General features: G+C 33.0%; 1 protein-coding gene and 1 long non-coding RNA gene across 2 annotated transcripts in view; one reads left to right on the top strand and one right to left on the bottom strand.

Moving 5' to 3' along the window:
- LOC136341068 (mucin-6-like) overlaps positions 1 to 27,721 on the bottom strand; it is a 38,742-nt gene extending 11,021 nt beyond the window's left edge. Inside the window, exons 1-2 of the mRNA XM_066285662.1 lie at positions 27,327 to 27,721; positions 26,294 to 26,635 (exon numbers count right to left, since the gene is read on the bottom strand). The gene's annotated coding sequence lies outside the window, so the exon portion shown is untranslated. The remainder of the gene's footprint in view (positions 1 to 26,293; positions 26,636 to 27,326) is intronic.
- LOC136341080 (uncharacterized) overlaps positions 1 to 27,891 on the top strand; it is a 117,287-nt gene that overhangs the window by 14,631 nt on the left and 74,765 nt on the right. The gene's annotated exons all lie outside the window — the stretch shown is intronic.

Genomic DNA, 27,891 nt, shown 5'->3' with positions numbered 1-27,891 from the left:
GGTACGCATAATAGCGTTGATTGATTTTTAAATGCGGGTTACGTGAATTCTTCCCGCAATTGTCATATCTCACGAAAAGGGAAATCCAAGATCAATTTGGAATTCATCCAATTGTTGCTGGGATATCTCCAACGACCTTGCAAGTCGAGAAGAGATGTAAAATCTACAAAGAGAGCCAAATGCAGTTAAAGTAAACACGGGATCAGTTATTTTAGGAATGATAGTAAATATACAGTTGGTATCACGAATGCGCTCATCCTTTTACAAAAAAAAAAAATTAAAGAAGGGCAACTATTTCTTGATGCAAACGATAACTGGGAACGGAGTTTTGAAATGTATCGGAATGTATCTCAAAGATCGGAAAAGCGAATCCTTGTGAGAGCTGGTATTATGTGCCGGAAAATTATCCAGAACGCACAATCTTCCTATGCGAAAGTATGGAAAGACCCAGAAAGAAAGTAGTCCTGAAACGCGAGACAACAGTTAGCACCCTCAATGTTCCTATTATCAAAAGGCTAAAACTGAAAAAATTCTCCGCTCCCTCTTTTAAAGTGCTGTCAATGAGGTCCCGTGATGGTTCCACGGTGGAATGTTAGGTTTTTAGTGAGTTGACATTTGGGGTTACTTTCGCCTGTGTCGTTGTCGGTCAAATGTGCGGCGGAGGGGGGGTATAGTGCTCAAGACGAATTCCAGACTGTCCGGCCACCACAACACAAGGTCGAGTGTGTTTCGAAAATTCACCTCGTGAGAAAATAAATACAATGAAAGTTATCATATTTGGGTATTTTTCTCTGTCGCTTTATGTGCAGACTAAGCACTAATTAAAAGTTAATATGTGAAATATCACTTTGGGTATTAAATATTTCATAGTTACGTCCCATTGTTTGAATCCGTTTGCCACTTTCAAACAAAATGTAGCAATTAAGCGGATACCAAAATTACTTCTCTGGGAACTTCTTTGTTTCGTTATGAGCAAGTCTCCAGAGTATAACAGTTTAACCCAGATCTTTTATCTCCGATCTTCAACAAGTGGCTTTGCTTTGCATATTTTTGGAAACAATACTTGCATTTTTTTGCATGCGAGATGAATTCAAATCAACACACATTTCATTTTAACGACTGCGAATTTTTATTGAAACTGAGTGTCTATTCAACATGGCAATTTAATAATGTACCAAACTTGCAACATTTACTTCAACTGAACTTTGTGTGGTGTTTTCAACCTGAACTGTTGTGGAACCACATTAGCAGTCAAATAGCAATACAATAAACAGAAAAATTTTTCAGTATTTCCGCTACTGTCTAGAGTTTCTTTGTGTTTGTTTCGTTCCTTTTGGCCATTTTGACAATATTAGATTTCCGGATAGAAGAAAAAGCTTTAAAGCAGTTTTTTCTATGTTATAAGCATTCAAATTTTGCCTCATATCAAGATCCTCATGAATTTTTACCAAATTTATATACATCCTGACTTAAGACGAGTTGCTAATATTGATATCTGCTGACTTTTCGTGATCAGACCGCTAACTCTGACTGAAATGGACGAAACACCCGGAGAAAGCGCTCTGTGATATAATTCAAGCTCAACCCTATGATGAAATGTATTTTATACATTTGAAGCAGCAATTGATTATTTCTTTTACTTTCTTTGAGAATATCGCCTCACGTACGTAGGGATTATTGAAGGAAATTGAAAATTTTTCTTGGTTAAAATTGATGCCTTAAATCAAACATTTCAACAGTAGCTACTCTCTCTTTGAACAATTTCAGTGAATTAGATAATTTTTAGATGAGTAGCGACTACCAAAAAACAGCACCCACGAGATTATGTTATGTAGCTATTTTGAAACTCTTAAATATTTCGTATAAAAGGACTTTTTCAAAGCCCAGCGCAGTCTTGTAGAAATTCTTTTGGAGGAGGTTTTTCCATGAAGTTTAACCTCTTTTATATCCAATACCACAATGGGAAAATCTCTGTATTCAGTTTTACAAAATTTAATTTAAAATTTTGTGGACTATTTTGAAACGATGATGAAATTTCAAGTATTTAAAACTACATAAATTTACGGCTCACAAAGTTTGTTGTATGTGACAATGATCGATCTTTAGATTATTGTTCAGTCAAATTAGCTCCACCTTCATTCAAATCATCATTATCACATTATAAGTACTCACTCATTGCACCAGGAACTGGTTCTAATAGGGGCAAATCGTGGTTTACTCGTAGAAACTGACTGATGGAACGATGACCCGTGCACCATTTCTGATTGCAATTTAATAACTGCATCATTTAACTTTCAGACTTATAGCTCTAGGGCGTGTTACCATATAATACGAGTTTTTAGAGTAAATAGTTTCATAGAAGGTATAGTTAAGTTGCAGATGATAAATATTTGGCTCCTTGTTTGGCTGTAGGAAGTACCTACTTTCAATTGTTGATGATTATGTTATTCTTGTGTGGTAATTTAACAAGTTCTAAGAAAAACTCAAAGGTTGTCGAATTGGTGGAAGATTCAACCTGTTATTATCACCTGAACTTTGACTTTTGGTAATTTATCCAACCAACCGGTTAATCACGACTCTCTAAGTGCCATAAGGCCAAATCTTTGTTCAAGTGACAAAGAAAATTAGTACCTTCCTAAGTTTAAGAAATTCGTTATATAACAGTAGTAATTATTGTTAATGGTTGTATTTATGCTGTCATTGGCTTACCTGGATTCCCAGACGAATTATCAAATTTATTAGGTCATTTATTTTAAGTTCCTCCTGAAGGCAGCGTAATAGGAGACGGCTTGGACATATTTCTGTCTTTTTTGGACATGTTCAACTTTCTCCAAATAACATTCCCGAAAACTCCAAAGTTAAACATAATTATTCAGCTCATTAGGTGAATAGCTCGGTTCAATCATGGCATACAGTAATTAACTGCCAGTTAACAACTTCATTATTTTAATGGAAATCATACGTGTATAGTATGATGATATTCCCACCTTTACTTCTTTTGCTTAATAAAGCTTAAAATTTTTTTTTGCTCACCATTAATGATCTTGAGTTTGCAGGAATAATTTAACAATTTTTTAATTTTTCAAACTGTGTGTTTTACAACTTAAAAAACGATCAGTATTTTGTAATAACCGCACAACACGCGAGAAGAAGAAATGTTAGCGGCAGTTTTCTCATAAAGATTGGCAACTAGGTCGAGGAAAAAAACTCTTATTTTGTTACTTGAAGCATGTCTTCAAACACCGGTAGTTATGATTAATCAAGTATCTACGTAAGATATGCTTGTACTCAAAGATGTGGCATATTGATGAATTCATTAGATTACTATTTCTGTGTAAAATTGGATTCGTGATCGTTGCATTACCTAATTTGTGATGTATGGTTGTACTGTTGCTTCCTACTGACTTCAATTTACAGATAATTTGGGTTGATTTAAACGTTGTGATGGTATATATAAGTTATTGAAAATGTATGCAGTTATTGTATCGGTCTGCCAAACAACAAAAATAATTATGCGTCAAATAATATTTATTTCCATCTCGGCAAACAAAGAAAGAAAAGAGCTAACCGCGAATCACGATTATAAAATAGCTTGTTTATGAATACGATTGTCATTAACACACCTTTAAAAAAAATTAACTATGTGGGCCATGGTTTATAATGAGCACAAACAATTATAATATTTTTTCTAGTAATTCCAAGTTAATTCAGGTTAGTCTTAAAGATGAGTCCATGAAAATTAGGATTGATATAAACAGTTTTTGAGGATTACAGAATGAGCTCAATAATTTTAATTCTTCTTCCATTATACTGTTTTTAGGGATGTATCAGAAAATTCTTTTGAAGTAGTCTTTTGAAACAAATTTTGCTTACTGTATGCATGTCTTAGCAAAATTTGACCTGTTTAGGAACGTTGACACATTTTACGAGCTTTAGGAACAATTTTTATAAATTTTTTGTTAGGCGTTTTATCATTATGTCTTCCGAAAAACGCTGGGACGTAATTTATTTGATCGATCAGATACCTTAGAATCCGTGCTACTCAAATTCGTCGAGATGCTGGAAAATTAAAGTTGGATTTAGCACGATCAACCTAAACGAACCAACAAGTTGAAAAATGTTTTTTTAGCAACGTAAGCAATGTGTCTGTACACTGGAAATTTTAGTTGTGAAAAAATGAATTTTATAGAGATTTTCTTATGTCCCTAAAATTCAAGTTTTAAAGCAGGAATTTCCATTTAAATAATTCGTTGCATAATTTCATTTCCTTATGGTTTCATTTATTTATAGATATTTCCTAATGTAACTAAACTCGGACATATGGCTATATATTTTTCTCGAAATAGGACCATAAAAGATGATCCAATAGCTTATTTTTATTTTACTTTATTATGTATGTATTTGCAGCCGAAAGATTAACAAAAGCGATAACCTCAACGTCTTCTTCGTTGTTTTAAGGTTTGAACATAAAAATAAGTCAATATAAATGTAAATTCTCAGAATAATAGTCCTTTTTTTGCACAAGTTGTTTCACAGACACCATAAACTTTGTGCAATTTTCTATTTACTGTTTTTAGTCAATTCTTCTTGTTTCATATTTGATATTCATCTACATTGCTAAGTTAACTACAAGAAAGTTAACACTAAAGGCCATTTGCATTGATTCAAGGTAAACTAAAGTTCAAACTCTTCAATGACTTACTTAATATAGCCTAGAACTTCATTGATAGTCAGTGTTAGCATAGATATAGATTCTAGACAAAGGGATGACGTCTTAACGCACAAATCTTCTTTATATTGGGGCCGAACTCCTTGTTTCGCAAATACTTAATTGATCTAATGAAACACGGAGTAAATGTCAGGTAAATCAAATTTTTCTTAGCTGGAAATTATTGTTAATGAAAAGGTCAATTATCGCTTTTAAGCGAATGCGACTCAAAGTGTTGCCTAAATCAATTCGTCTTTTGCCATTTATCTTCACTGAAGAAGATATTCATCATGAAGTGATGAGTTCCTTGTATGTTTCTTCATGTATGTGTTATACGTAATAATTCACACACCAATTGACTTCTTAAATAAGTCGAAGTTTTTATTAACTGTTATCTGAAAATTCCCAAAAACGACATATTCATATATATTAAAAGTACACTATTTATTATAAAAATTGAAACACCTAGAAATAATGCAAGTATTTTAATAACCCTTTATAAACATATTGATACCACTATATAAAATAAATGATGTAAGTTACGAGTAACCCCGAATTCAGAAAGTCTTTAAAATTTAAATAATGTGTATAACCATTTTGTAAATTTACGCCCTCAGGAACTCATCTGGGCATGTTTCTAAGCAAATGGTCAATTTCCTCGTGAGGTACTATATCCGGGGCAACTTGAATTGCATTTCATAATTCTGTTAAGGTACGTCATGGATTCTCCAGTGTAGTAATTTTTCTATCTTTCATATCCCATACGTGTTCCATGGGAGAAATATCAGAAGAGTGTGGAGATCAAGGAATCACATTAACATTACGTTGTTGTACATATGCCCGTTTCCAATACCCCGAATGTACAGTATAGCTACTGGTCCTAATACTTCCTGTGTTATATATGTATGTGAAATCTGATCGATTAGAGGACTACTAGGAATTGGATTTATTACTTCTAGGTGTTGCAATTTTTATGGTACGTAGTATACAGGGTGTCCCATTTCAAGCTGTAATTGAAGATTACTCAAACACGGTACGTTGTATGAAAAAAAAGTTTCAAATAAAAGTTGTTCGGTAAAGAAGAGGACATGTCATGAAGATAATGACTTTTAATCAAAACATCATTTTAAAGTAATTTCAAGGGCAACTTTATTTTTCAAAACGGCAACCTCATATTTTTTTACAGATCATTGTAGACCTTCAAAAAATTAATATCTTTTATTTGAACTATTTTTTCATTACACGTTTTACTGCAGTTATCCTTGATTTTTGTCCAATATTCGAAATAGTCGAAATTATTGCATTTTTTTTCTAGACAAGTTTTGCAATGCATATTCTGATTAAAACTCATGACAATATTTCTATCTAATAAAAAAAAATTATTTATATGAAAAAATATATTTTTATATATGTCCTCTTGTTAGAGTTTACTTTATAACAAGGTCTACAGGAAATCGATATTCTTTTCTCGTCAGTCAATCTAATTTGTTTTGTGTGAAATTATTCAAAAATGATTCTTTTCATTCCAAAATTCAATAATTAAAATGGATGGCCACACTTTGGATGAAAAATTTGAAAGCGAAGAATTTTGAAGTTGAATAAAAATACCATCCTTGCCATATTTCTTTATATCAGGAACTTCATGGTACTGATTTTGAAAAACGAGTTAATTTTTGTAAATGAGCAAGCAAAGAAGAATTGCTATGTGTTTTAAACAAAATATGCATTGTAAAATTTTCTAGAAAAAGATTGTAATAATTTCAAAAATTGGACAAAAATCGAGGATAACTACAGCAAAATGTTTAATAAAAATCTGTAAAAAAATACGAGGTTGCCATTGAAATGATCTCAAAATGGCGATTTGGCTAGAAGTCACAAGCTTCATGACATGTCCCCCTTTGTACCAGAGAACTTTTATTTGAAACTTTCATTCAATGCACCGTTTTTGAGTAGTTTTTAATCGCAGCTTCAAACGAGACACCTTGTATAATGATCACTCCTAAAAAACTTGATATCAACTAATTAACGATATTAATGGAAAAAGAAAGTACCTATCCGTGAATGTTCAGTTCCATGAAAGGAAAAAAAACACTGAGAACTTACGTAGAAGTGTATTTCTCAATGAAATTCACTGTACTATTCATATGCACGTATGGGATTACATGTATTATTGTTTAACAACGGTAATATGGTGTTCCGTCTTCTCTCGTAATTAAAACAATAAAATAAATAGAACCATAGTTAATTACAAAATTATTAATATGTCTGATCGTTTCTTCCAACGTGAAATTACGTACGACAAAATTGTACTACGTTCATTCACTACCATCTACACTGTCTTGCATAAAAATAATATTAAAAAACCCATTCAGACGCAAAGCAATGGTAATGTGACACAAAATGGAAGCCATCGAGGTCTTTCACGAATCATTTCACGATGCTTGTTACATATTATTACAGGGAACGAGAACAATTTTTTAATCTGGGTCAAGGAGAGAAAATTTGTTAACAGGATTGAAGATTCTCGGAATACAGAAAATAATAGTAATATAGGATAAAAAATTAGATATATCGGAACCAACAAGGGATTTCCATTTCATTACTGACTTGAGGAGAAAATTCCTTAAAAAATTTCATATCTCTGGAAATAAAGTAGATGTTTGTACAAGACTTAATAAAAATTTCGTCCATGAAATTTAAAAACTGAACGCGAGACAAATTCACTCGTCTCTAATGAAAACTTTAGTTAACGAAGTGAAGAATAACAGAGAGAAGCGTATTCTTTCTTTCTGCCTCGGATTTCCCAAGGCGCAAATAATTTCTGATTATATCTTAGTTTCTCTAATGTTGAAAAATATTACTACCGTCAATGGCTTTTCTATAATGGAGATTGTCTAAAAAATTGAGAAAGCGGGAGGATACAACTTGCTTCATCTCTAGCGAGAAATAGAATGAGCAAACCGAGAAATAAAAGGACTAAAAGAGTCTTCTTTTCATGTGTTGCTTTCTAGAAAGTAAAGAACACATCATAATTACTTTTATAGCTGGGAGACGAATTAGTACAAAATTTTAATACATTTTAATATTTTTGTTATAATTCCTAACTCAAATACCAAATTAAATGTCAAAGGATGACATAGTTTTATCCCTTCGGCTAAACTAGATCTGTGCATACTTTCTACGAGATAATGTTAACAAGTATCAGGACCGGTGTAGGTTGATTTCGCTTGTGTCAATCTAAAAACCGATCTTGACCTTACAGTTCTCAAATTTGCATAGTAGAGGTGTCACGAACTTGAGAAGAACATCTCCGATATAAATATAGACGGTTATTTTGCAATGACTTTCACTCTCTTTGACGATCAATTGGATCTTTATTGGCTCATTTGCGTCATTATTCGGAAATTGTATGTTTTACAAATGAGAGAGAGAGAGGACTGGAAGTTTTGTTATTGGAAAGCAACATCACATCCTGGTGTTATTTTTATTTCCTGGTGATGATACTAAAAACACGAATCGCATTTTTTTTTGAACCTTGAAATTCATAAAACTACGGCCGACAATCTGGTTAAATCATGCAGAGAATTTTATGCGTTGGCTTACGTAATTAGCAGGTAAATACATCGATTAGATCAGCGTAATGTAAAAGAGAAGCAATAAATTTTATAATTTCTAGATATGTATGTTGCCTGAAATGCTCAAGAAGCCGAGAATTATCTTATACACCAAATGACACGTTGTAGTAATATTATGAATCTTCGCGGCTTAGGCTTATGCAGTACGTGAGATCGTTGCAAAATTTAAAATTTCACGTAATGTCAAGTTAAGCAAAACGTGACGATGGTTGGTGAGAAAATTTTAGACACGGTGCTTCGCCTTTTTCGAAAATTTCGTTGGGTGTCGGCATTGAATAAGGATGAAGAAGGAAATAATGCATAATACACCTCTAACAAAGCTAGTCGTGTTTACTTGAGTTGAACTTCTCACAAATGCAAATATTTTAAGATTTAATATTTATATTGATGATTGTTTGAGTAGATTAGTGCTGCAGAAATCACAAAATGTTAAATCGATATTTTTTTGCTGACACCATGAGAGCTTTCTCCTCCACGGCGAAAGAGATTCTTTATTTTTTCCTTAGATGCTCTAAGATGGAGTGTCTTAGAATCTTAGATGAGAAATCTAGATTATAAAGTTAGATAATTTTCTCATTATAATATTGATATGTTCAATTCCAATAACTTAATGAATGAAATATAGAATGCTATTAATGTCTACATATAGTACGTGAAATGACTATATATGCTATATAGTCATTTCTTCAATAAAAATCAAACTAGAAGAAAATGGAGAAGAAAAAGTTTACTTCATCTTTAATAAAAGTCGAATAAACAAAATTAAGAATAATAGTAGAAAATGGGCTCTTCTTCCGGTTCTGGCTTAGATTTGCCAAAGTAGGGAATGTTATCACTTCCTTGGTGAGAGTTAGAGAGTGGGCTGCTCGACCATCAACAGTGCATTCGGGGCCACGCCGCGGGTCATTCCAAAAGAGAGGAGAACTTACGATAGAACTTCTTCTGTTACCATGGGTGTATTTCCAAGATGTATATCTGAATTTAAGATTTACAAAATGGCCTGTCAAACCAACCATGGACTGGATAACCCACGTATGGTTCATCCTCAATTTGGATTTTCAGGTCACTCTTTTATTAAAAAAAAAAACTCCAACCTTTTATGACTATAGCCGAGGTTTATACAAACATTCAAATAAAACTTTAACTCAACATCATAACCCTCACGACAAATTGAGAATCATGAAAAATTTTGAATATATTAATATGGCCTCGGGCATAGGTAACTTTATAAGCAGATGAAGATATGGGTAACGGCATACTTGCAATATTGCTAAGCATCGTTTTCCTACGAAATTCCACTTTTACTTTCACTAAATTAGTAAGCATTACTAACAAAATTTGATTGATTCAACAGTAAATGCAGTTAGGTGAATTATGACCATATTTTCATCAAATTGCTCTAGAACTAGATCTATCTAAAACTGCGGCATTATAAACGGGCAATTTGAATAACAACTCCCATGTCCTTGGTCATTGAAGCCTTTAAAAAGGTTAATAGGTAACGATGGGCATATACCAAGATTACCGATTAAGAATATCACATGTATATTTATAATAATAGAGAACATTAATTTCTTCTACATACGATGTATCTTTTGACAATACACAATAACCTTTAGGGGGTTACGCAACTCAATAGGTACTTAATAAAATGTCTTCGAGTTAATAACTCATATTGTTTATCAGTTACAATGAGGAATGGGGAATCCTTGCGGGGATCATGCAGCGCGTATAGTTTTTTGTCGTTTTTCATCGTATTTAATCAATTTCAACGATCAGTGATGATCTTAGAGCCAACATAATAATACATATTTGAATATAAATAATAAGCCGCGTATGTTGTTTATGTTGACTAAAGACACTCCTCCATTAGATACTCAGATATCATCTTCTGTAAGGGATTTAATACAGATTTCGTGTGGGATCCCAAGAATCCTGCACGATCAATTATTATAACCATCTCAAGAAGGTAGTAGTAGGATTGAGTGAGTAATGGATAAAGGTGAACTGTCATGTTAATGAGAATAAATAATTATTAAAAATGTAGGAAAAAAGCTTCGTATCGCCTAATAAATTGCCTAGTTATGGTCGCTGTATATTAAGGTTAAGTGATTGCACAAAATTATTTGAAGGTGATATATGTATACAAAAGTCTTCAGTTGGCAGGCGTAAAGCTATTGCAATGGGTCACCAACAGACCTAGACCTACGTTTAACGCTCCATAATAACTATCGCTATTTGACTGAAATTGGCTCGTAGTGTAATCTTCTAACACTAATCGGCTGGCATTCACATGACTTAAATGTTATTTCGTAATTAATAATAACAATATTTCAAGCTACAGTGCCGATTTTATATCGCAATATGGGTAATTATTAAGGTGGGCAATTTGCATTTCAAAATATCTGACAGGAGGTATAAAGAACTGTTTCAAGCCGAAAACATGATTGTCTTATTGGAACGGATACCGCTAACGAACATCTCAAACGTCTAATCAGGTTCCAATTCAGTATGCAAAGCAAGTCCGCCATTACGGCCATTACTGGCGAACAAACCAAAACAGTCCCATTAGCGGGTATACACCAAATGAGTCGGGTTATTTAGCGAAAGTAAAAATATCTTCCGGTTTCTCTGAATGTAGTGAATAACTGTTTGAAGATGCGTTCCCAACGTGGTCGTCGTCGTCTGTGTCGGCAACTGGTTGTGTCATAAAGACAGAACTTTCGATTATGTAGCCCGATAGAACAAATTTATTTTGTATGCGAATTAAATGATGCGCATCTTAGGAGCTACCTGTTTCTACTTTCACAGTTTGGAACGCCATGGAAAATATTCTTTGCTAAGTCGAGAACGTTTGCGAACGTTTCTATAGACCGCTGTCATCTTCTGGCTTTCATCTGATCTTTGCCGATTTCCGAGAACGCATAAATCAGCAGTTTCGATGGAAACACAACAGCGGAGAGCATTCTTTCCTCACCGGCAGTTTCTTTTTGTTCTTCCACTACTTTCGCACCTCCCCTCTAGTGATTTCTGACAAAAGTTAAAGAAGTGAAGCGTGCTTTTTGATAGGTTGAATGTGACTGACGTCTGACTGTCATTATTCGCCCACAAGACTTATTTTCTAAAAACTGTTTATAACACACACTAAATATTGCGCTTAATTGAAAATGAGCTTTTACGCAATTAAACTATTCAGTTTTTATTAAATTAGCAGTAAAATGATTCTCAATAATTATAAAAATTGCTTGAAAATAATAACGATTTCAAAATCTAAGCCGAGCAAAATTATTCGTCCACTTTATATCGACTTGCATTTTGATACGAAATGTGATAATTTATTATTTTGTAGGATATCCTTTCGATTTTATAATTTCCCTCAGCTTTTTCGCATTGATTTAACAAACTTAAAAAAAAATTAAAGTCTATTTTGGCCCATTCCTCTTCACACTTTGTTTTTAATTGTTCTTTACTAGATATTTGGTATTTTTTTACCCTTCCTTTCAATTCTGACCATAAATTTTCAATGGGGTTCATATCTGATGGCTGAGGTAATATACTGTTGAGCAAAGTCAAGATCCTCCCTTCTATTCACTTTGCTAATAAACAGTTTCTTTCTAGCTACTTGTGCCCTCAAACCGTTCTCGTTCAACAATTTTCTTATTGTAGTAACACGTACATCTTTTCCATAATCACTTTTAACACTTTTTTCTAAATCTGTTGCAACAATATTTGGATTGATATTCATTTTTCTAATAGTTTCCCGTTTGACGCGTTCCTTAAAGACAGATTTTCTTCCTCTTCCTAGAAATGTTTGGGTTGTTTTTGTTGTTTTATTTTTTTTATGATAGACTAGACGGTTGATCTGCCCCTTCCAATAATTTTGGCTATCGTCCATTGTGATTTTCCTTCCGTATTTAATTTTATAATCAATTCTCTTATGTGAGAAGAAACTTCAGAAGATTTACGACCCATTTTTAGAAGTAACTTGCACTAACCTGCAGTTTCATGAAAATAGTAAACAATTCTCTGGTATGCAAAATAGCAGCTTTGAGTTATCTTGAAAAATTTTTAAAAATAATAAAAATAAACAGTAAATATTTTGTTGCTTGTGCAAACTGGACACGAATAGTTTTGGTCGGGTTAGATTTTGAAACCATTATTATTTTCAAATAGTTTTTATAATTATTGAGAATTATTTTACTGCTAATTTAATAAAAACTGAATAGTTTGATTGCATATAGGCTCGTTTTTAATGAAGCGCAATATTTAGTGTGTGTCATAAACGATTTTTAGAAAATAACTCTCGTGGACGAATAAGTAGTCTGGCGACTGTGTGTATAGTTTTTGAATATTTCTTAATCTTCTTCGAATCATAACGAGACATTGAGTTGAAAATATTGCTCTCTCCTCAGTACAGAAGGTTTTCCAATTGTTTTCACGTCATTCTCGCGCTTGTGCTTATTCCTGATCACCCTGAGAAAAGCGAAGAATTTTTTCTGCCAAATTGAAAACGTTTTGAAACGTTTTTTTTAGTACAAATTCTCAATAAACGCTAAATAAAAGACGGAGAATAGAAGCAAGAGCAAATAGAGGAATGCCTAGTTAAAGGTGCGGTGTAATTTCTGTTTTATTAAAAAAACTTTAAAAAAATGCTTCACATGATTTCTGTTTTATAGCTTTCCAACTCTATTCCCTGAAAAACAGTTAGAGCCGAACATTTTTCGAATGCTGTGAAATTCCTGCTTGTGTATTTGTAGATTAATCATGCTAATAATAATGACATTTAAATTCGTCTGTCTGTGAGTTCGCCAGAAACTTCTCCCTTTTTCGTTTTAAACTTCAATAAAAGCAATTTCTTGCACCGTTTTCATCTATAACGTACTAAAATATTTCGTTGTCTTGGTCTTTGGTCAATTAATTTAAGATTTTCACCGATATCCGGTATTCGAAATAATAATGAACTTGCCACAAACGACCTCTAAGAACAACGTAACTCGTCATCTTTATTCGCAATTATTGGTATAATATTTGATTAAAAATCACGGAATCACGCTGAATCAAAAGCACGACTTCACTTTTGACGGTCAAATACAAATTGCGCAAGTTTCTATTAGTTGCTTACTTTATTAACTGTTTATTGTGTGAATCGTGGTTACGAAGAGTTCCCTTTAGATTTACCTTGACCCGTGTAAGAATTTGATGGTTGTTGTATCCGTTTTACATTTCACTTTGAATGGGATTACAAGCTTTTGCGGTATGATGGATCAATCGGAATGCTCACTAATCTGCAGCTTTACTTAGTATCTTGGCAGAACAAATCTGTTGCGAATTTTCTCATTAAAATGCATTATTTCATAATTGCCAATATTATCTGGGATAATAATTTTATAATAAGATATGAAAACGTAACACTCATTGTCATTAAAATATTCTTAAATGTTCATTCTAATTCTTCGCATACTCAAATTTAAGCATAACAGAACACGCTGCTTTGTAAATATCACGGTTTATTTTTCGTCCAGGTTCTAGGTCGATTAAAATATTAAGTATTGTTTTGGCCAATAAAAAGTAGTACCACCGCCTTATACAGAATTTTTATCGAAAATGTCACTGGGTTTTAAATTAAAACTGGTTTAAGTTCACTAAATCCTTGACTTTTTGCTTAAGTGTGACGTCTAATTAATTTTTGTTTTAATGGCTCGAAAAGTTCATACCTACATACTTTGCATGAAAAATTTCAATATAAATGTGAATGTATTTCATTTCGTTAGTTCAGTTTAATCACATTTAAGTTAACCCTTTGATATAAACATTTAAAAATCAAGTCACATCTCTACCTACGGAAAAATAAACAGCACAAAAGGATTTGTTTTTCAAGTGGGAACCAACAACAATTGGTTGTTACGAATTTCACTTAACACGTAACATCTCCATTTGAACGCATTTTATTCCGGTTTCTGTCGTTTTAGTGGGCGAAAAATGTGATGAAATCTAGAATTTCTCTCCATAATAAAAGTTTCTTGTATATACAAATATTCAAACGCGATGCGTATTCAGTAATAAATCAGGAAAAGTCCCGATATCTTGAAAACACTGGAAGACAGAGAAAAAGTTTCTGTCATGCGGGTTAAGATAATGAAGAGATATTGGCATTTGGTGAATATAATGAGGGAAATTTTATTTTGTGTTGATCGAATGAGCAGATAATTCAAAAATTTTGTAATTTTAATAGCAAATAAGTATTATGTAAGATGAATATCTACATACAGCTAAGTAATAAAATTACAAATTGAAAGTTGGTAAGCAAATCTGCTTTGTAGTTATTATATTAATTGCAATTTATAATTAGAAATAGATAGAGAATGCGCACAAATAGTTACAAAATAAAGCAAATAATTTTAAAAATGAGAAGAAAATTAGATTTATTTTGAAACTTGAATCAAAGTCAACATTTTGTATAAAACACATAAAAAAAATGTGGCCGTTTTCGGACAGGGTAGCTGTTAAACCACTTTTTGTTACTTTTTTTAACTTTTAAATTTAAATAAGAGGAAAATAGTTTTGCTTTATGTAAAAGGAAGTATTTTCCTCCGTAAGGAGCAACAGTAGTTTTCTTCCCTTAAATGTCCAAAAAAGTTTTTTCAAAGGTTTCCCTAACTTTTAAATGAAAGAAAATATTTTTGCTTCATATGGGAAGAAGTATGATCTTCTTTAGGAGACAAAATTGCAGTTTTTTTCCGTTCAATGAAGACAGAAAGTTTTACTTTCTATTAAAATTGTGAAAAAGAATTTAACGTGAAATTTACGACGCGCGACCATCCATCATTACTGAAAGATGCCTCCGATGGAGGTACATATTTAAGAGCTTTCTCAGTATCTATTTTAAAAGAATTTTGATAATCTAAAACTAGATTCAAAAAACTCGAGAATTAAGTACGTTTTTGAAACACCTATCAATAAGTATTAAGCTCCTGAATTTATGTACGTACTTTCAGTCATTATTCTTCTTTGCTCTTTTCCTCTTCTCTCTGTTCATTCCCTTTCGATGTCCGGCAATACTCTTTCGCTCTTTAAGATGTCTTTAACAACAAGGATTTAAAGAACAATGATTATAACGCACCTCAACGAATCTTTAAGAAATCGCCACGAACTTGAACCACAAAATTAATTAATAAAAAAAAACAATCTGAAAGACGCTTTTTAATTTTCTCTAATGCCTATAATTTCTATATTTTTTCCCTTTCTGCAAGTTTTGTCAATATTCTGGCTTTGCCTCTATCCCTTAGTGCCATATTACCCTTTTTATGTACAATTTTTGCAGTTATTTATATGCCAAAGTTTTCTGGAAAGTATTTAAAACAGAAACTTGGGAGCGAAACGTCCGAGTAGGTACTGTTTGAAAATATTTTATCTTAGTAAGTACTTTCATACTTTCAGTCAGTTCAGTTCTGTAAGCTCTTTTTTAAATTAGGCGTCCTTATTGCTACTAATCTCCACTGCCTTTGATAATTTTTTTTTATGACCTTTGACCTAAAAATTTTAATCCAGTAATTAAGAATTCAGCCGGTTGATGCGGTGAATCGAAAGGAAACAAAATGTTAATTTGAGAATTTCCAAAATCGCATCAACCAGAAATATTTATGTTTCACCAATATGCTGACGAATTACTCTGGCTTACTTGTATGTTATTTTTTCCTGTACTGGAACACAACCCATTAGCACAATTAAATACTCTAATTGTCGATTCTATGTGACAGATTTGAGCAATAACATGACCCGTTATAATTTTTCCGAGGCCCTTATTAATAGTGAAATAATGACCAACTAATGCTTCAACATTGCACATCCTTCTAGACGAGCATCTACCATCCTTTGTGTGGGCTTTTAACACCATTTGCTCCTTTATTGTACATGTATTCAAAAAGGTAAAAATATGCTTATAACACTCTTAACCCTAAAAGTAATGTCAGTTTTTAAAGAGAAGCTTTCGGATATTTCAAATTTGTTTCTTCAGAAGAGTTAAAGAGTAACATGTAATAGCACGTTTCATCGAAACTTAAGTGGGTGAAAAATTTGGCAATTACGAAAACAGCTGTTAAATTTATTGTCGGTAAATGCATAACACCGTTTTCGACAAGGAAATGAGGATGGTTATTGTTAGTAATTATCGCTTTAATAGTGTTATTAGTTGAACCTAGATATTGTTGTTCTAAATGTCACTGAAACATCCAGTTTCACCTATTATTTGTTCCACCAGATTTAACAATAGGTTAATATAGCATTTGCAATACTAAAAGTTCTACATTACGTTTTAGGAAATTGAATTTGTATGCATCAGGCTATTGATCTTCGACACTTTCTGCTGGTTTTGGCTTTGTAAGCCAAGACCACCAAATTTTCCTTTTACTACGCAAAACGTTATATTGTTTACACTTAAATTGTTTAACGAATTGCTCAAGATTTGTTGATGTTCCCACACATTTCTTAATTCAGCCAGATCTCCGACACGCAATCTATTTAGCGTATATTTCAAAGAACGGTTCTATTGCATCTAATGTATCACAACCTTGGAAGGAATGCTTTTAAACTAGCTGGTTAAAGATGCAAGTCAAGGCGATTTAAATCTCTGTAAATAAAACCGACGTTTTACCGGTAATATTTAAAATTAGCGCTGGTGTTAATTTGACTTAAGTGTTTTTATATTTACCGTCCATTATGAATTACTTCCATATCTAGATTGCGAATATTTTCCTATGTTATGTGGCTATTTTTAAGATAATTTCAATGAACAATTAGTGAATATCGTAACAGAAACACCATCAAGGAAAGTTATAAAATGTTAGATAATTCTTGATTTCATAGGTGCCCGACTAATTGGCAACGACTAAGCCAAGTTTTCTTGGTGATTAATGGCAAATATAGAAAACCACGTTGTGGGCAAATTATGTCATTAATAATGTGATTATAAGTTAAATTAGATAATTTTGATGTCATGCAGTAATGGAATAATGATATCATAGCCCGATAATCTTTAATACTTTATATGGGCCTTAATGGGGGCCTCATAATCCCCACCGCTACATCTGCAGGAATGTTAATCATAATCAATTTCTTCTTGTAATGCTAACATTATAATAACGAGTACAAACCCATCAATTGTCTCGGAAAAAAAAACCAAAGTGCGAAGTCGAAAATTTTGAAACGGTATTGTGCACACCAAATCTAAGATCACGAACAACACGTATCGACAATTAACGGTGACGCAACGGAATCAGAAGACTTTGATGATCAAGCAACGACCCCAAATGATCATTAGATTCTCGGGATTTTTCGAAATTCAGGTTAATTCCGGCGAATTAAATCCGATCGATCGGCCAGAAGTCGGAGCTTTAATTATTACATGGATGCAACCAGAAGGTTATTCGATTTCTCATGTTACCGATGTAACATTAGTTGGTTCATTTTGCAATTTCGCTAATGATCGCTTCTTTGAGAGGTGCAATAGGTCGAGATTATTCAAATTGATAACAATTTTATAGAATAAAGTAACAAATAGGTCTATATAACAAACACTCCAATTCTATCATCTAAAGTACAATTACTCGATTTACAAAGCGTCGAAAGGCCTAAATGAAATGGGCAACTATGTTGTAACGCAATCTCGTATCATGGCCATTCTTGTAGAGAAATGTATGTGAAGAAGTTAATTAATAAGTCCCAATTTATAATGCGAATTTAACATATACCTATAAACGTACTAAATTATGATTGAATATCCCATGTTCTGAGTTAATCTTAAAAATTATTTCTATTTAGTAATTATTGATTACTATCAATAATACTTAATTTGGATTAGATGTAGATGGGTAATGAAAGGTCAACCAATTTTTATTTTCGTTCAGAATGCAGCAGGAGCTTATTGCCTTGACTGTAAGACACATATAAGCACTTACTATACTACTCGACGCATCAAAGCTGAATCATCGCATCAGAATTGAGAATGTCTAGAAATTTACTGAAAATATATATATGACTATATTTAAAATCAAAATCGTTTAAATTTTTAAGCACTTTTTTCTTAGATCACTAAATTTGAAATCAAATTTAAAGTGTCTCCAATGTGGGTACAGTAGTTTCGCAGCTTTTTATGAGTTTTAATAGGTTCAACCAACATTTTCGTAGAGTCGTTCCGGTTAATTTAAAACGTACTCTTGATAATTATGAGATACTGGACAACACATATATATATTAACGAGATCATTGGGGAATGAGATACACAATGTTCTTAAATTAGCATGTCTCACCAACTATTTAGACCAATTCTGGCGCAATACTTGAAAACAATTATCGAAAAATTTAGTTCAAAAGAGCAACGAACTTAAATCAAAATAAACTAAAAGGGCTTTTCAATTTCGAATTCAGTGAAACATATTTCAAAATAATAATGATCAGAACTTCAGAGCTATGAAATTTTCCATTCTAAAGAAAACTGCTTATTTATTAATGCTGACTTTCTTACTATGAAACAACATTATCAAACATATCTGGATCCAAAAGAAACGAAGATGAGATACATCAACGAAAATTAAAATATACCATGTCGGACAGCCATTGAATTTTTATTGACCACAAATAGGAAATAGAGGTAAAACATACAACTTCAAATATTGCAGTAAGAATTCATGTCAGTACAGGCATAAAACATACAAATAAGACAAGAAGCTTTATTTATAATGTATGTTGCTGATGTAAAATTCTAGTTTAGGTAATTCGAATAAGTCACTTTCGTAAAAAGTTGTTTGTAAGTCCTTGCTTCAGGCATAAATTGAACCAAGTACGTACTCTAAACATCGCAACTCTCGATGATTATTGTTGGTGGTTGAGTACTAAGTAAAATTGTTTCGAAAAAGTCACAATCATGACTATTTGCTATCTTCTAAATGTATGTTGTTATCTTTGGAAATTTTACATTTGTAAACATATTTTTTAGCATAGCTCATCACATGGAAAAGAGAAATGAATGGAAAAAATATTCTAAAGGTAACGCGAATACGGGTGTTTAATTTCTATGGAATATTACACATGTATGTTTGATCTTCCTTAAAACTATTAAAATCTAGATAGGCTTTTGTTAATTTTGTCAATTTTCCATTCTAAAAGACCAATATTTCGCGATAATAAAGATATCTTAATCTTGCCAATCAACCATCTTAACTTTGCCTTACGAACATGTAGAACTGACAAATGAAATTCTATGTACTATATTTACATCTTAGCGTTAAAAAAAGATTCTTTAATTAATTGTGAAAAACGAGGAATTAATCAACTGAATAAAGCCTTCTTTACAGTAATTAAAATTCCATGCTAAAAAAAAACAAATAATGTACTTTGCAACGCAGAATTACGAAGAGTTTCTCATCCGTAAAAATGTGTAAAAAAAAGTCAACATCGGCAGTGAATTCAGTTTGGAAATGCAAACATTTCAGTTACTCTTAAAACAATTCAATAACTCTTTTTTAAGAATCACTTTGATGCTTATGGTGCTTATTTGTGCTTCTAGTTCCTTCAGCAGGGGTAACTGTGGAGTATGTTTTACATCAATGAATGAGTTAAATCTTGGTATAATCAGATATCTTCATGTGTGTTCGTGAATATCATTTGGTCATAAAAAGAACAATACCGCATATGATTTATTTACTCATCTAGTGTTACCTACTTACATGTTGTGCGTAATATTTACGATATGTAAATACATGATATTATGGAATATTCGTAATGCAAACCAGGAACTGAACCATCCACCTTTACAAGAATAAAATAACAATGTTATTAGCTGGGTATTGCACTAAAGTTGAGGATTCGTTAATAACCTAATAGAGAAAAGAAATTTTTCCCACTGATTATAGTAATAATTCCAATGATCTGAATACCATCTTTATGCAAGTAGTACTGTAGTGTAGTAGGTCGTACTATTATTTTGATATAATTATATAATTACTTTTCTTATTGTGGAGTAATTGAATATGGCTATTTATTTGCTTGTTGCAGAATGATTGAGCAATTGGGTGTTAAATGTTACGCTTATTATTGTAATTATTATTTACGAACGCTTTTGATTGATGAAGGATTGAATTTTTTTTTATTCATTCAAACTCTTTGTGAATGTTCTTGATTAATTTAAACTTAAACTCCTTGTAAAAAAATCTGGTTCATTTGAGTCTAAGATTACATGTATCACTAAATAACTAGTGACTGAATGGGCATTCATGTACTTTCTTTAGAATAAAAATCCCATTCTCCAGTTTAATGCTTTTCGACTGTTGAAAAGGTCAAATGGCTGTTTTCTGTTGCCGTTGATATCACGTAGATCTATAATCAAATGCTTAAGGGATTTAATTGATTTTTTCAATATTTTGTAATACGAAAGTTAGCAACGCATGGCAGTAAGAAAGTCATCATGTTAATTAGATATTGAAGTAATTTTTTGTTAGACAAAATTCAGATAAAATCAACTGAATAAAGGAATATTTTTCCGCTTAGTTAATCTGATTATAACGCTTCTACAGGTATATTATAGGTAGTTCAGCGGATTAGCAAAGGATATTCGTGATCGTTTAAATCACACAATCATCCTTATAATGTAACTGGCTATACACGTGTCGATTCCGGGTTATCTAATTGGATCTTTTGTGCCTCGTTCAAAGGAGTTTTCTTTTAAGACAGGGAATAGTAATGCGTTTATACGGTATTTAAATATAATTATTGTACAATTACGTGAAAGAGCGAGATGAGGATATCTGATCCACTACAATTATAATATAATGCACCGTTACTGCAAATAGTGCTGCTGAGTGAGGAGACAAAGGCGCTGATGCTGTGAGGTACAACGTAAAGAGTGCTGAACACTCTTTGCAGTTAACGTTACTCCGTAGTGAGAGGTGGCTGATACATCAAAGGAGGCAACATCTGTGTCTCTAATGATAAGAGAATTCTTTAGGTTATTATATGTCACAGACGGTTACTTTAATCAGAAATTAATCAACAGAGGTTAGAGATTAACCCTTTATTAAATAATTTCAAATCGGCCCTAAACGAAAGCAAGGCTATTTTTAGCATCAACGCCCACCAATTTCCTAAGCTGGATTAGCTTTGCATATTCGTAAATACATTAATATATTAATCAATAAATAATAATATCGGTGCAGTCCCAAATCTTCTAAAGGCAGCAAATCAGGTTCAGTTGTAAAAGTTCTGAGAACGTGCACAGCTTCAATCCGATTATATGAAGATCAATGAGCAATACTCTCGAGTGTCTCGAGGGCTCTGTGTATATGTGTCGCTTAAGGATCTCTCTGCATTTGTTATTTCATCGACAACACTTCTGGACCGCCTACAGTAGTCTTCCTCGTGATCCACCCTGGTTGATAATGTTCTGACTTCTAAGGGTATTTGCAGTAGGTCATGTTTGCTCTCCAAACAGGGCTCTTTGAAGGTTGGTAAACAACTCGCACTGCAAAACATTGTAGACTTGAGGTGTTTGATCATTCTAACTTCTATGTCTCACCGACGCAATATCTACACACAAACACCAAAATCTAAGGATATTAAAGATTTTTATTAATGAAATTTTCTTTATCTGCTTTACAGTCATATATGCGGCGTATCACGATTTGCAATGTTTATTATTATTGTAAATATTCAAATAGGACGTATTTGTAAACAGTCTTGTATATAATTTTTTTGCGATATATGGAAAAACAATATTAAATTTGACATATAAAATTATTATACTGCAATCGTTTTGTTGGGGGCCTATCGCTAATTATTGTTTAATCGTTTTAGTTCTCATTATTTTAAAGACGCCTAGACGACATTTAAATAAAAATGAAATATTACGAACTGTACAAATGCTTGAAGCTGGGCTATTGCAAGTTACTGTTGCCGATACTATGGGAACCACTTAGAGGGTTATCTATCGCTTCTAGGCCCGTCATCCAGAGACTTGCAATGTACCAAAGAGGCATTTTGGTCGATCAAAGGTGACAATTCCTCATAAGGACCGTTATATCTAATTAGAAGCTCAAAGAAATGACACTGTGCCAGCAGCTCAGTTAATTAATCATTCACAGGAGATTGGGAGATGGTAATTTAGTCTTCAAAGAGCTTTGGAGTCGTTAACCTCTAAGCTGTGAGGATCGCGCCCACAGACCAGCATGGGCTCAAGGAAATGTGATATGAGAACCGACTCAGTGGATTAGCATTTTGTTTAGTAACGAGGCTCGATTCGATTTGCATCCAGATTTTCGAAGAGTACGTGTTTGGAGAGCATGTGTTGCATGAATTTGAATTCAACAAACTCAGGCAATTTATAGCTACAGAGGAGGTACACTCATGGTGTGAACAGGAATTTATTTTCAGCAGTAGAACCAATCTTGTTTTCCCAAATCGTTTTTTTAATTAGTATATTATTATGTTAGGAATGTTTTTGAATCTGTTATTGTTCCATACAGAAACATCATCGGTCACATACCGCCAGTTCTGGAAGAGTAAAATATTCCAGTTTTAGACTGGCCCGCATAATATCCCGATCTCGACTCGATTGAGTATGCTTCGGATATGCTTCAGAGAAGTGTTCTTTCAGTATAAATTTCAACACCGAAATAAGTTATTTCAAACGCTTCAACAAACCTACAATTATATTAATCAGCAAGATTTGGATAACCTGATCCTGAGTATGGAAAGGTGTTGTAGGGCCACCATAAATGCACGGGGAGGATACATTCCATATTAAATATGTATGTTTTTTAAAGGATTTTATAATCCCTTCTACTACAATTTATTTTTTGCATTCCTTTTAATCGTCTTTTATGTAGACGCTTTATTTTGGCATTTGACAAATTGAGATAAAAACAACTGTCATAAGTAAGTTGAAGCCTCAGTTCAACGTATAAAAATTATTTATCGGCAAAATCTAGAATATCACTAGATTTTGAGCATTTTTTTCATGCGTTTACTATGCCGCTATGCACATGCAGCAAGGCATTCTGCAACGGTCGTTGTATGCGCAGACTCGTGTGAGGCGACTCCGATGCAGGGGACCGCCAAATGAGCAAAGTAAAGTCTCTCCTAAGAGAAATTCGTTTGTAACTTGAATTATCCGAACAAAAACAAGTTCCCATGGGGCAAAATTTCTGCGAAGAATCATACTTCAATTTTAGAGATTTCAACTAAATTTCTCTGGCTTCACTTTTATCGCAAAAAACATGACGAATCCTGTCAGCAAATTGGAACTTACTGACAGAATTGGCACAGTTTGATTAACATGATTAATGATAAAGCGAATAGTAAAACCATCGTGAGTCACATGGAAGAAACTAAGCTTATAATTTTTTGGCACAAAATGCACTAACGCAATGCACGTCTTTGATGTAGGCGAGCTTCACGTTAATGGGCATCACTTTTACTTCAAAATTTAGGTGTCCATTGCGTAAATAGCTGCCTCGAAAGGTCATTTATACCAGTTGGTTGTGCGGAAGGATATCAACCATCAAATAATGAATCAATGGAGGCAGTTGGTTTAGCAACAGCTGATGAAGGAATCCGAATGGCCCAATTAAAATTGAAACCACTTCTTTAACGCTGTCCATATTATCGTCTTAGTTATATGAATATTTAATTAACGTCGAACTCTCAGATTAAGTTGTGAATTTCTCTCATTTTCTTTGGGGTGATTTTGTCTCAATTTGATGTTTAGTGCCTTTTTATTTTTAGATAATTCAGGAAACTGCAAAATCATTTTAATGGCCAATTTATGCGTTCAGTTTATTGTGTTCGAGTGTCGTAAGATATAGATGCATCGTAACGGCTACACCCCAGGTATAATTAATTAAAATTAAACCCCGTTGAACAACGATTATTATTTATTACTTTTATTTGCGGAAATTTTAATTAGTGTCCGCTGTTGTCTTACGAAATTACGAAACGACCTATACCGTTTAAAAGAGCCATCCGAAGCAAAATTAATTAGCACTCGATTAAGTGAGTATTGTGTTAATGCAAAAATCGTCTTTGATTAATTCCACCACTGAGTTCTTTATGGCCGTAAATGTCTGAAGGCAAGGAAAGCTGAACGAAAGTATCAAGGAGTATGGTTTGCTCGCTGGTGGGGGTTAAAATGCCATAAGAGTACGTGCAATGCATGGTATGTTTAAAATCGGTTTACATGCATTGGGGCTTACGCTACAAAGATGGAAAATTCTCTAAATTGATGGTCGTGGTCATTTCCTTTAATTGATCCAATTTTCAAAACGATTCTATGTTGAATTGTACGCATATATTTAATCTGCCATGGAAACACGGACGCCCCATGTAAATCTTAAAACTGTCAAACTAATCAGATAAAAATTGACACCCATTTGCCTGGTTGCCATAATTATTACCATTGCAACATCTAATAAGGAAGTGTAAGAGAATAGAAACGAAAATGTAGTTTCCATTGAATAGTTCTTAAGTACTTCGCCCAAAAATGTTCTAATAGACACCCAAGCAGGTTGTGCATAACTACTTGATATTCATAATTGGATTAGATGATACAATTCACTAATTAGCAGTGGAAATTCAGTGCAAAAATCCTTTTCGATGCTAATCAACATATTTCGTTAACTAAATTGTTCACGTATTGAGTAGGCGCGCAGCTCAAATGTCTGAACCACTTTACGATATTTCATAAAGTAAAAAGATTCCGAAATTTTGTTTCTTTAATAATCTGGATTGTAATTTGAGCTCTTTTTAAAAAGTTTTTTTAATTCTGTATTTAAATCCAGAAATCAAGGTACTACCATATCATAAAGTCGCAATCCAATGTACTTAGCGCCAAAGGATCTTTCACCGCCTATGAGAGAAGTTATATGGTGCTTATAAAAAGTTCCCATCTTTTTCATAAAAAATTTTGTATTACAAGACACGAGGTTTTGTAACGAATGTTGAGTCTTTCACTTGTAGTCGCATATCTCTTTCTGTCTTGTTTTCATAAATAGTTTTTTCTTTTTTTTTCTGTTACATTAATGTTCCACGATTGCAAAATATGAATTTTTCCTTCCTATATTTCTTGAATAATACTTTTAGTTTTTTTTTTCGTTTTGTTCTATCGTTTTTCCCCATTCAAGCCACATCTCCACTGCATCTGTTTTTTTCAATCCTGTTCTCCCTAAGTACTTTCTTACGTTGTCATCTTAACTATTAATCTATATATATATATTCAGTGAGATCATTTAAATTTCATACCTAGTCAGCTGTGGGCTCTTACAGAAGAGAAATAGAAGATAAGAAGTGGGTCGTCGTTGATGATATGCCGCAAAATGAGGTTAGATTATTACATTAGGTTACTTAGGTAATCAAATATTGACAAACGATAATCGACATACGTTATTTTCTTCAACAAACTTCACAGCTGACTAGATATGAAATTTAAACGATCTCTTGGTATATAAAATTTATTTTTGAAATATTTTTCTAAAAATAATATACCCTACTAGTTTTTTGTCAGGCATTATATTTTTGGATTTATCTTTCAATTTCCTGCAAATTGTTACTGCTTTATGTTTTGCGGAAAATAAATGATGTTCTATTGAAGCAAACGCACCAAAGGTACCTTTGACGTGTTCCAAATTTCGTCACTTTCTGGTCTTAAAAAAAAATGCACTTTTTTATCACTGATGAATGAAACACTTGATGTATTTGAATATAAAAATACCAGATCCAATAAATTGCTATTCTGAATTGGGAAGTTAAAAATTTTTTTACAAATATTTATTAAGGGTTTCCTCTTCAGTCTGTCAAAAAAACTCCATACTCCTTTGCCCTCATTCAAATATTTCAGTAAAAATTCTAGCCTAGATTATCTATTTTCGCAATAGTTTTCCCACCACCCAGCTAAAAGCGTTTCACTTACTTGGTAGCGAAAATTCTTGAAAACAACTATAACAACCACAATAAGTGCTTTAGCCAAAACACCACGAACTTCTTCACACGACTTAGTCAAATCTCGCGACAAATCGTTCGCGATTCGATAGTCCTATATGAGAATGTGAGTGCGTGCGAGCTCGCAATCAGTCGAGCACGACGACTTCGACTACCGTAAACTATTTCTTCGATGGACCGTCGAAGATGCCCCAATGTTCCCCCTGAAGAGCATTAATTCCCCCCTCTAGCCAAAAGATGTTCTTCTGCAGCGACCTTTCGTGGGAGAGGTAAAAGGCCATCGGATCTCGAAGAAGTGAGTTATGTCTGCCGGCTTGTAGATATAAAGAGTGAGAGTAGAATTTATGCATGCATAGGATGCTTGCAGTATGGTTTATCATGTACTATTTTAAAGCATGAGTTGTGTACTTGTCGGGTAGGCTTTTTATCAAATCATGAGTACTTTGGGTTTACTAATAGACATTCGTTTTCCACTTTAAAGCAAATAAATATTGACTATCTCATTAAATTGAACGATGACGATATTTTTCTTTTCGTTACCACCAAGTTATGACAATTTTTTACCGCTATCAGCATCCTAATGGGAAAAATTATTATTGGGGATTCTCCAATCTGTATTTATTCGTAGAAAAAAAGTTGTACTATAATATAAACAAAAAATGATAAGGAAACACATAGTCCTGCGATTATAAAAATAATTGCACACCAAGAAGGTACGTGAACATAAACAAACAAAAATTGTGGAGAACTAATGAAAAAAATATTCGTATATTAAATAACGAACGAGGAAGGTTTCACATTTTCCACACAACTTTTTGACGACGCTGAAAACTCCCAATTGCGAGATTCTGTTCAATCACTGTCATTACGCAAGCAAGAATTAAAAAAATTATTTGGTCAGAATATCTAAAACCATCAAATTGTGACTATCGCGAATTGGAGTAAATTGTCAAAGTCTTGTACAATACCATTTAGAGAAACCTTGCAGGCATACGTTTAATTACCTTTAGTTTAGCTGGAAATTCTCAAGTGAGATAAGACTCGTTCACTTTTCCATGAGGCCAATGTATTCTGCAACTGCACCTCGTTATGCTCAGAGCTATACACCGCGTATATAAATGATATTTATTAATTTTGATCAATAAAGTGAGAGTTTTCATAATCTAAACAGGTGACTAAACAAGTTTCGTTTCACAACTTAGTTAACAAATTGAAACGACAAACTGCTAGGTCTGGTCGGTTGAATCCTGCACATGGCGGTCGAAATGTGCAGGTGCACCGTCATGTTGGAACCACATTCGATCCTGTATCTACTAAGGAAAGTTTTAATACACGTCTTTAATAAAAATTACTTAAATATCAATCTTTTTTAGTTTCTTATCTTCGACTAGAGATATATTATATATAATTTTCTATCACAATATTCTCTATTATCTCCTTAAATTTGACACATTATCTTTTTGAAACATTCTGTATATTAAAACGTTAAAACAAATCACTACTTGATTAAGAAAGGATTCATATTAAACTAGGTGCAATGTATCCTTGTTTTTAACGTAAAATCCTCTG

Source organism: Euwallacea fornicatus, chromosome 9 (assembly GCF_040115645.1).
Source record: "Euwallacea fornicatus isolate EFF26 chromosome 9, ASM4011564v1, whole genome shotgun sequence".
NCBI classification, from domain to species: Eukaryota; Metazoa; Arthropoda; class Insecta; order Coleoptera; family Curculionidae; genus Euwallacea; species Euwallacea fornicatus.
This window is presented reverse-complemented; position numbering and strand designations above follow the sequence as displayed.